Raw genomic sequence first — 8564 nt, forward strand, 5'->3', positions numbered from 1 at the left:
TCCCGAGAGTTTTCAGATTAAAGGGACTAGAGCATGGTAAGAGGCTCAGCAGGCTCCAGGTCAGGGAGAGGCTCTCTGACATGCAGCCAAAGTGTCGATGAAGACGCCTGAGAGTCAGAGCATGGAGCCAAGCGCAGGTGGCGGTGGGCCGCTGGGCTAGTGCAGGCTGTGGCCTCCTCCTCTGGTCATTGGGGAAGGACACCCCAGGGGACAAGGCGAATGGTGGGAGGCTGGGGGAGTTATTCTGGTGGCTTTTATTTGCTCTGTGTCCATGACTGAGGAGAAAGTTGCTCATGTCTCCCCTTGGGACCGGAATGCCTCTGGGCAAGAAGGGGTCACACCAGCCCCTCCGGGTGCCCCGGTCACCAGGACCAGACATTCTTCAAAGTAGTGAGGCATGAAAGAAAGGACAACTCTGAACAAATTGTCCTTGTCCTCCCGGATAAAGTGGCATGTGTCCCCAACAGCTTCCTGGATGTCTAGAGAGGTGGGCAAACCCACCTTCCCCACCCAGCCTCGCAGCGGTCGAACACGCAGCCTGGGCCGAACAGCCTCTAACCTCAGACGGCTGCCAGCCGGTGGCTCTTCTCACTTCCTCAGGCCCCGGTCATTGCTCACTGCCTCCCCTGTCCATCTGCCCAGCCATTCTCTCAACAGCTCGCTAATTCACCCCCTGGCTCTGCACCCTTCTCCATCCCAAGTTCACGCCTTCAAGTTCACACCTTCGTGCACTCATTTACGCCCCAGCTCCTCATCCCTGCCCTGACTTGCCCACATGTCCTCTCAGACACGCAGCCATGACACGTTTGCTGGCCTCTGCCCTGTGCGGAGGGCAATGCGGCCCTGACTCAGTGTTCCTGTCTCCCAGGAGCTCACAGTCTAGTAGGAGGAAGATGGACATTCAACCCATGTGCTGATAGGAGGACATGGAAGTGTACAAAGTGGTAGGATTCCAGGCTTACAATCTATAGTCCAGAAACAGTAAGGAGTTCTGGCTCCTGCAGAGGGGGCCAGACCAGAGAAAACCAAGACAGGCAATTCCCGGAGGCGGGGCAGGGTGGGAGGTAAGTACAGGAGTTGGTGATGGAACCCATTCACACCTTATCATCTGGAAGGGTGCACACAGGGGGGTGGGCAGAAACAGATACATATTCAGCTTAATAATTACACATAGGGCAAAGTCAAGAGAATACTAGTTCTTTTTTACCATAAAGAAATATAGATGTTTGGTTTTCAAAAGAAAGAAAGAAAGAAGAAAGAAAGAAAGAAGAAAGAAAGAAGAGAGAGAGAGAGAGAGAGAGAGAGAGAGAGAGAGAGAGAGGAGGGAGGGAGGGAGGGAGGGAGGGAGGGAAGGAAGGAAGGAAGGAAGGAAGGAAAGAAAGAAAGAAAGAAAGAAAGAAAGAAAGAAAGAAAGAAAGAAAGAAAGAAAGAAAGAAAGAAAGAAAGAAAGAAAGAAAGAAAGAAAGGAAGGAAGAAAGGAAGAAACCAAACACCTAAAATGTAAGGCCTAACATGAGAAGCTGCTTGTGTACTTTCGGAAATCCCCAGGGTACATTTTTTAAAAAAAGAAATGTAGTCTGTATAACAAAAGATAGCAGGAAAGGGAAAAATTTAAAAACAAGCATTAAGTGCAATTTTTAAGTCCATACAAGAGAATCGAGAAAGAAATGTAAATGGGTTACACATTCCTAAAAGGGGAATTTTTCAAGTCAACAGCCTCAAATCTAAACTATAGATTGTTTATTTGAGACACACTTTAAATATAAATGAATTCCAAAAATTCAAATAGAAGGTATGGGCACAGATAAAAGGGAAGATCTCAATTTTCATGCATGTGACGTTCAGGCAACCACACGCTCATGCACAGACATGTCAAAAACCACGGAATTTACGCACCAGCTGACTGCCAGCAATCGACTCCCTACCGATGGCATCCCAGTTCTGCACATATAGCAATTAGTTCAATTTTCTGTGTACAATTGCTTAAATATCTCATTGCAGAGGCTTTCATAGGGTATTCTGAGGGGTGCTTGCCCCTACCGTAGTGATGGCGAACCTATGATACCTGTGTCAGAGGTGACACGCAAACTCATTTTCTTGGTTGATTTTTTTCTTTGTTAAATGGCATTTAAATATATAAAATAAATATCAAAAATATAAGTCTTTGTGTTACTATGGTTGCAAATATCAAAAAATTTCTATATGTGACACGGCACCAGAGTTAAGTTAGGGTTTTTCAAAATGCTGACACGCCGAGCTCAAAAGGTTCGCCATCACTGACGAACCCCATGTCTCTGGCAAAATGATGCCCACAGCTTGAGGTCACTGCCCAGCTCTAAATACGGCAGCCTGGATTTGATCTCCTTTATTGGACTTCTGGGTAATATTTGGTCTGAATAAAGGGCTTGGCGGCATTGAAACCCCAGTATTTAATTACATTTTGCTCATATTATTTTATAAAAATAAGTGGAAAATGGAAAAATAAAATTAGTGATATCGGTGGTAAGACCATAGATGTCATATATACTTTAAAAATTAAGACAAAGATGGGAATCATGAGGTGAGCCCATTGTGGCCAATCTTTAGCCTTGGTCATCGGACATAAGGCCGTCAACTACGTGCTTGGACAGAAGAAAATGCTAGAAATTGTCTGCAACTGTGCAGAACAGTGAGCTCTCGTGGAGCAGACTCCTTCAGAACATGCAAGTGTCTATTTCAGCTTTCAAACAACACTCTGTCTTGAAAACAGGCTTCCAGAAACATTTACATGAGAAAGTCAATTTACCCAACTCAGATACACAACTGAGGAGACAGCAGAGGCAGGAGAGCAATTCCAAGTGCCCAAGAGCAAAATCATTGAGCAGGCCGACGAAAACCACCTCTCAGAGTCGAAAGGTACAGCCACAAGGATATAACAGTCAGAAACATTTACATGAGGAATAAAACAACATCCCAAACTGGGGGAAACAGATAAAAACAGTTTCCAAAGCCCTTTCAATAGTAAAGACATTGAATAGGCAAAAAGTTAATGATAATCTTAGAGGCAAGTCACATCATATTTCACAGAAAATAAGAAACAAAGAAAAGATGCATAAGGCATGATTATTAGGTTACACTGTCCACGAAGCTCTAACCGATAGGATAAAACAAAAGATAGATAAATTTTATAAACTACTAGAATGAGATTAAAATTGTGATTGTTTATAGAATTCTTAATTCTTTACTAAGAAAATCCAAAAGACTAAACTGTAAACCTAGTAAAACTAATTGTTTTCACATCAAAATCAGTAACCTATAAACAAGATGTACACCTTATTTTAAAGGCCCATGAAACATTTACAAAATTGACTGTATAAGGCACAAAGACATTAATAAATTCCCAGGAGTAGAATTTTTATGTCCACATTCTCAACCCACAATGAAATATAACCACAATTCAATAAAAAGGTATAAGCAACAACACACAACCCAAATAAATTTGCAATTAATTTCAAATAAGCTCTAACTTTTGCACATTTAATTCAGGTAATCATTTCTTCTAAGAAAAATAAGAAATGAAAAGCATAATTACAAATATTTTAAAATATTAAAAAGACTACATACTAAAACTTTTGATATGCAGTCAAAATTGCATCCAGAGGCAAATTCATACCATGAAATGTTTTCATTATTAAAGAAGAATAACATAAGAGATATATAGGCCAATCCATAAAACAAGCTTAAGGACAGCAGAAAGAGGTAACCAAAAGGCAGATATTGTTGAATCTGAACACATACACAAAAACAGTTGAATTGATAAATTATTCCAAGAACTGATTCTATGAAAAACTACTAATAGACACTATTCTAGCTCATCAAATAAAAAAAGAGATAAAGTACACATACACAAAATTAAGAATTGAAAATATTATATAATCATAGAAATAGATTACAATGTGTCATAAAAGTAATATTTAAAACTCTACGCTAAGAATTTTTATATCACAGAAAAAGAAATTATTTCCTACGATTATTATTAGGTTAAAAAAGTCATTGGGCAGTTACTGTGCCAGACATAGTGCAAGTTACTTTATCTCGGTAACCCTCACAGTGGCCCTATTAACTACAGGCTATCATTTTACCATTTAACAAAAGAGAAAACTAAGAATTAGGAGGAAGACATTGTTTTCCTGAGGTCACATGGAAAATGACAGAGCACAAATATGAACCCAAATTGCCTGCACATTTAATTTCAAATGTCTGCACATTTAAACACTGAACTATATTAGAAAAAGAATAAAAAATTCTAAAGATGTAGAAAATATAACGAACCCAAGAAATACAGAAGAAATAGGAAACATCTCAAAGAATTATCTCAGGAAGGTCATATGAGTGAATTATTTCAAGCCTTCATGGAATAGATATTTAAGTGATGTATACATGGTACAGAATATAGAAAAAGATGGACTATTTCCTAATTCATTTTACAAAGCCAGCATAACTTTGACAGCAAAATCAACAAAAGACAAATTGGAAAAGTCCTACATGAAACAACAGCGGAGCAAATCCAGTCATCTATTAAAAGAACAATATGCCCAGAACAAGTAGATTAATCCAAAAATGTTTCAAAGTTATGAAACATTATTATAACTCATTGTATCAAGTCAACAGAGAAAAACAACGTAAATATCTCCATAGATATCAAAAAACCATTTCATAACATTCTACATTCATTCCTGATTTTAGTCACATATTAAGTAGAAATAAATACTTCAATAGCATTATGAAAAATGTAGAGCCTAAATTTATTTTTACCATATTAAATAGTGAACCAGAATCAAGATAAAAATTTCTATTATCAACAATTCAATGTTTTAGAAGATCTAGCCAATACTATAAGACAAGAAAAAGAAATAAAAGAGAAAAAATGCTGAAAAAGGCAAAATTTGCATTATATAGAAATGAATGGTTCTTTACCTAGAAATTCCAAAACGTTCAACTAAAATCTTGTAGACCAAGTGAGAGAAATCAGTGAGACAGCCAATAACAATAAATATATAATCTCTTCACAACACACCAGTAATAAGCAGTTATGAAATATAAGAAAGAGGAATAATACAAGCAATACTTAATTCCTTGAAATAAGTTAATGACAAGTGATAAATTTATAAAATCTGACAAAATGTGAATATATACATTAAACTGCAAATAATCATGCACAGCCCAAGTATCAAAAATATCAATTCTCTGTAATTTACAATTTTATGAAATTTCACAGAAAAGTTCTAACAATTTTTTTGAACTCCACAATATCACTAAAATTCATCTGGAAGTATCAACAAGTGAGACTAATCAAGATAAACTTGAAAAATAAGAATTAAGGAAGACTATTGCCACCAAATGATAACACACATTATAACAACACCACATATTGAAACAAAGTAACACTGGTGTAAGAATAGGCAGATTAATGGAATAACAGAAAGCCACAACAAGAAACAAAAACTATAAAAATATCCAGCATGTGGTAAATGTGGAAATGGGACATATACTTATTTCTCACAATAATTAAATTAATGGATTGAAGAGGCAACTATAAAAGATGAAATCATGGAAAAACTAGAAAAAATAAAGTGACTATATGAGCTCAGGATGGGAAAGGTCTTTCTAAACAAGAAGAAACTATAAAGAAATTTTTGTGATAGATTTTTGCAACATAAAATTTTTAAGTTAAAAATTTCATGAAGAAAAAAACATTGGTAATACATGATAGAAAAATAGTTACTATTCTAATTTTGAAAGGTTTTATAAAATAAAAGTAAAAGATGAACACACCAAGAGAGAAAAATGGATAAATAACTTCCAGCTTAATATGGTGAATGGAATATAGACGTTCACCTGCCCCTGGCACCCCTTGAAACTGCTAAATGCGTGTGAAGAGACTTTCATTTTGAGCATAAGTACACAGAGACAAAGGCAGAAAGATAGGAGTTGTAACTGACTCGAAGCTAGGAATCCTAAACTGGCTCTGAGGAAAACAGAAATAAAGCCCAGCATTCTAGGAATCCACAGAAGTCTCAGGAATTGAGAGCACCAGGTACCCCAGTGTGGGAGGAAAACTTGGGCCTAAATGATAAGAGTTGGCTGAACACCTGTTTGAGAAGGCAGCTCCCCAAATCCTCACTCGCTGGGCAGAAGTCTTCCTTAACCCTGAGAGAAGACTAAAAATGTGTTACATGGAGACAATAAAGTGAAGATAATTAGAACAGAGACCTATCTATTTCATCTGTATTTATATCGAGTTGAGAAAAACATATAACATGGAGGTTAGAAATACACACACTTGGAAAAAAAGATTAGAGGTTCTATAGGGAAAAGAAATTTTGAGAAAATCTATTAATATTATCAGGAAGCTCAAAGAAGCAATTGCACCCATGAAACAAAATGTTATAAAATAAAATTTAGAATATAATATAAAATCTTGAGTATTAGAGACCAGAGAAATGAAAATAGGTCAAAAGATAAATAAAAAAGTTATCTCAGAATGGGAACAAAGAAATTAAGAGTGGACAATCAGAGGGGAAAATATAAGAATATTAGACAACTAGTCAAGGAAATCCAATACTCGAGCAATGTAAGTTCTAGAAAAAGAAATCAGATGGGAGGTCATTATCGAAGGAATTGTTCAAGAAAAATTTCCATAACTGAAGGACACAAGATTTCAGATCAAAAGGACCTGGCAAAATAGATGAATGTAGCGCCACATCAAGTCACATGCAAATGAAATTTAAAACACTAGAAGACAATGAGAAAATCCTTTAAGTATCAGGAAGGAAGGGGGAGGATCACATAAAAGGGATAATCCCAAAGGCTTCAGACTTCTCAACAATGCTAGAAGTCAGAAGACAATTATTTATGCTTTCAAAAATCTGAGGAGAGAAAAAATGACCAACTAGAATTCAATACCCAGACAAACTATCAATGTCAGTGAGAACTAGACATTTGCCTTTTCACATGTGAAAGGTCTCCAAAAGTTTATCTCCCATGAATCCTTTTACACTTTGCTAGAGTGTGCACTGCAGCAAAACAGGGGAATAAACCAAAAAGAGAGGATAACACAGGGTTTATGACATCAGGGAATTCAACCAAGGAGAAAGGATCAGGGGAATCCCTAGGAAGAAAATGAGGGAAGAGCCCAAGACACAGGCAGGAAGCCCAAAGATCAACCAATCCAGAACAGAGCAGGCAAGAGGTGCCAGGAAGAGATTTGTTTAAATGATAAAGCATGAAAAAACAAACAAAACACTAATGTGTTTGAATATATTGATAAGCTTAGGATAAATTTGTGATGTTCATTAAAATCCAACCAACGAAAAAAAAGTAAATAAAAGAAAGAAAAAAAAAACAAAGAAAAAAAGACACGGCAATTATCAACTCCAGAAGAAACAAAAAGTTTGAAGAAGAGATAAAGCATCGGATATTGCATTGTTCCATTGTCAAGAGTGTTTACAATGTTGTGATCATGTAAAGACTGAATACTGATCAAACAAAACTGAAGTAAACATCTTTGAGCGGAGGTGTGCTTAACGGATGTGTGGTGAACTCAAGGGCATGTGTGAGTGAAAGTCATACCTTCTGTGGGTAAAGAGTCAAGATAATGCCTAACCCCCCCCCAAAAAAAAAATGAAGAAGAAAAGTAAGAATATTACTTAGAAATATGGATATAAATGTCAAGAGAATTCATTTAACAAGCAAACCTGTTGCGCTGTGGAGCAGGATATTGAAGAGTTGGGAGGCTGGAGGACTGAGGCTTCTAAAACAACCTTGCAGAACTATGTGACTCAAAATGATGCACATGCGTGACCTCATCTAAAATAAACTAAATGAAAAATGCAAAGGACCTGAACTGGCCATTCAGATACTACGAAGAACCAATAAAGATAGGGGGGGATATGCTCATATCAAAGGTAATAAAAGAGCTGGAAATAAAGAGAACGGAAGGCCATGTTTTGACCAAAGAGCCAATGTTAAAAACCTCCATAATTAGCAGAGAAGCAGGCACTTCTTAAGCTAATTCTGAGACTGTCAGTTGGCACAAAGTTTGAGGAGGTCAATCTGGCCATAAAAAGCTCATGGCTCTTGAGGCGGTCATTTCACTTTTAAAAGGAACCGAGGAAACAAGTCAGGGATGCGTGAGGATGAAGGAACACGGCTGCTCACCCCAAGGTGCTCTAGCCAACTTTTAGACTTATCTAAATATCTGATGCGAGTGAACCAATTAAACCAATTATCTAAATATCTGATGCGAGTGAACCAATTAAGCCAATTATGGTATAGTCATTTGCTGAGACACTATGTAACCATAGAGACAAAACAAAAAAACAAACAGGAAATTACTTAATGGCATGGGAAAACATTCAGAGTTGGGTGAAAAAGTTAAGATGACAGTGATGATCCCCAATTAAAAATATACATACATACATATGCGTATGTACACACACACACACACACACACACGCACACACGAAATGGATGGGGCAAACACAAGATGAGAGGCGGGGCCCACAATGTGGGCAGTGGTCATC

This window comes from Myotis myotis, unplaced genomic scaffold (assembly GCF_014108235.1).
Source record: "Myotis myotis isolate mMyoMyo1 unplaced genomic scaffold, mMyoMyo1.p scaffold_m19_p_1, whole genome shotgun sequence".
Taxonomy (NCBI): Eukaryota; Metazoa; Chordata; class Mammalia; order Chiroptera; family Vespertilionidae; genus Myotis; species Myotis myotis.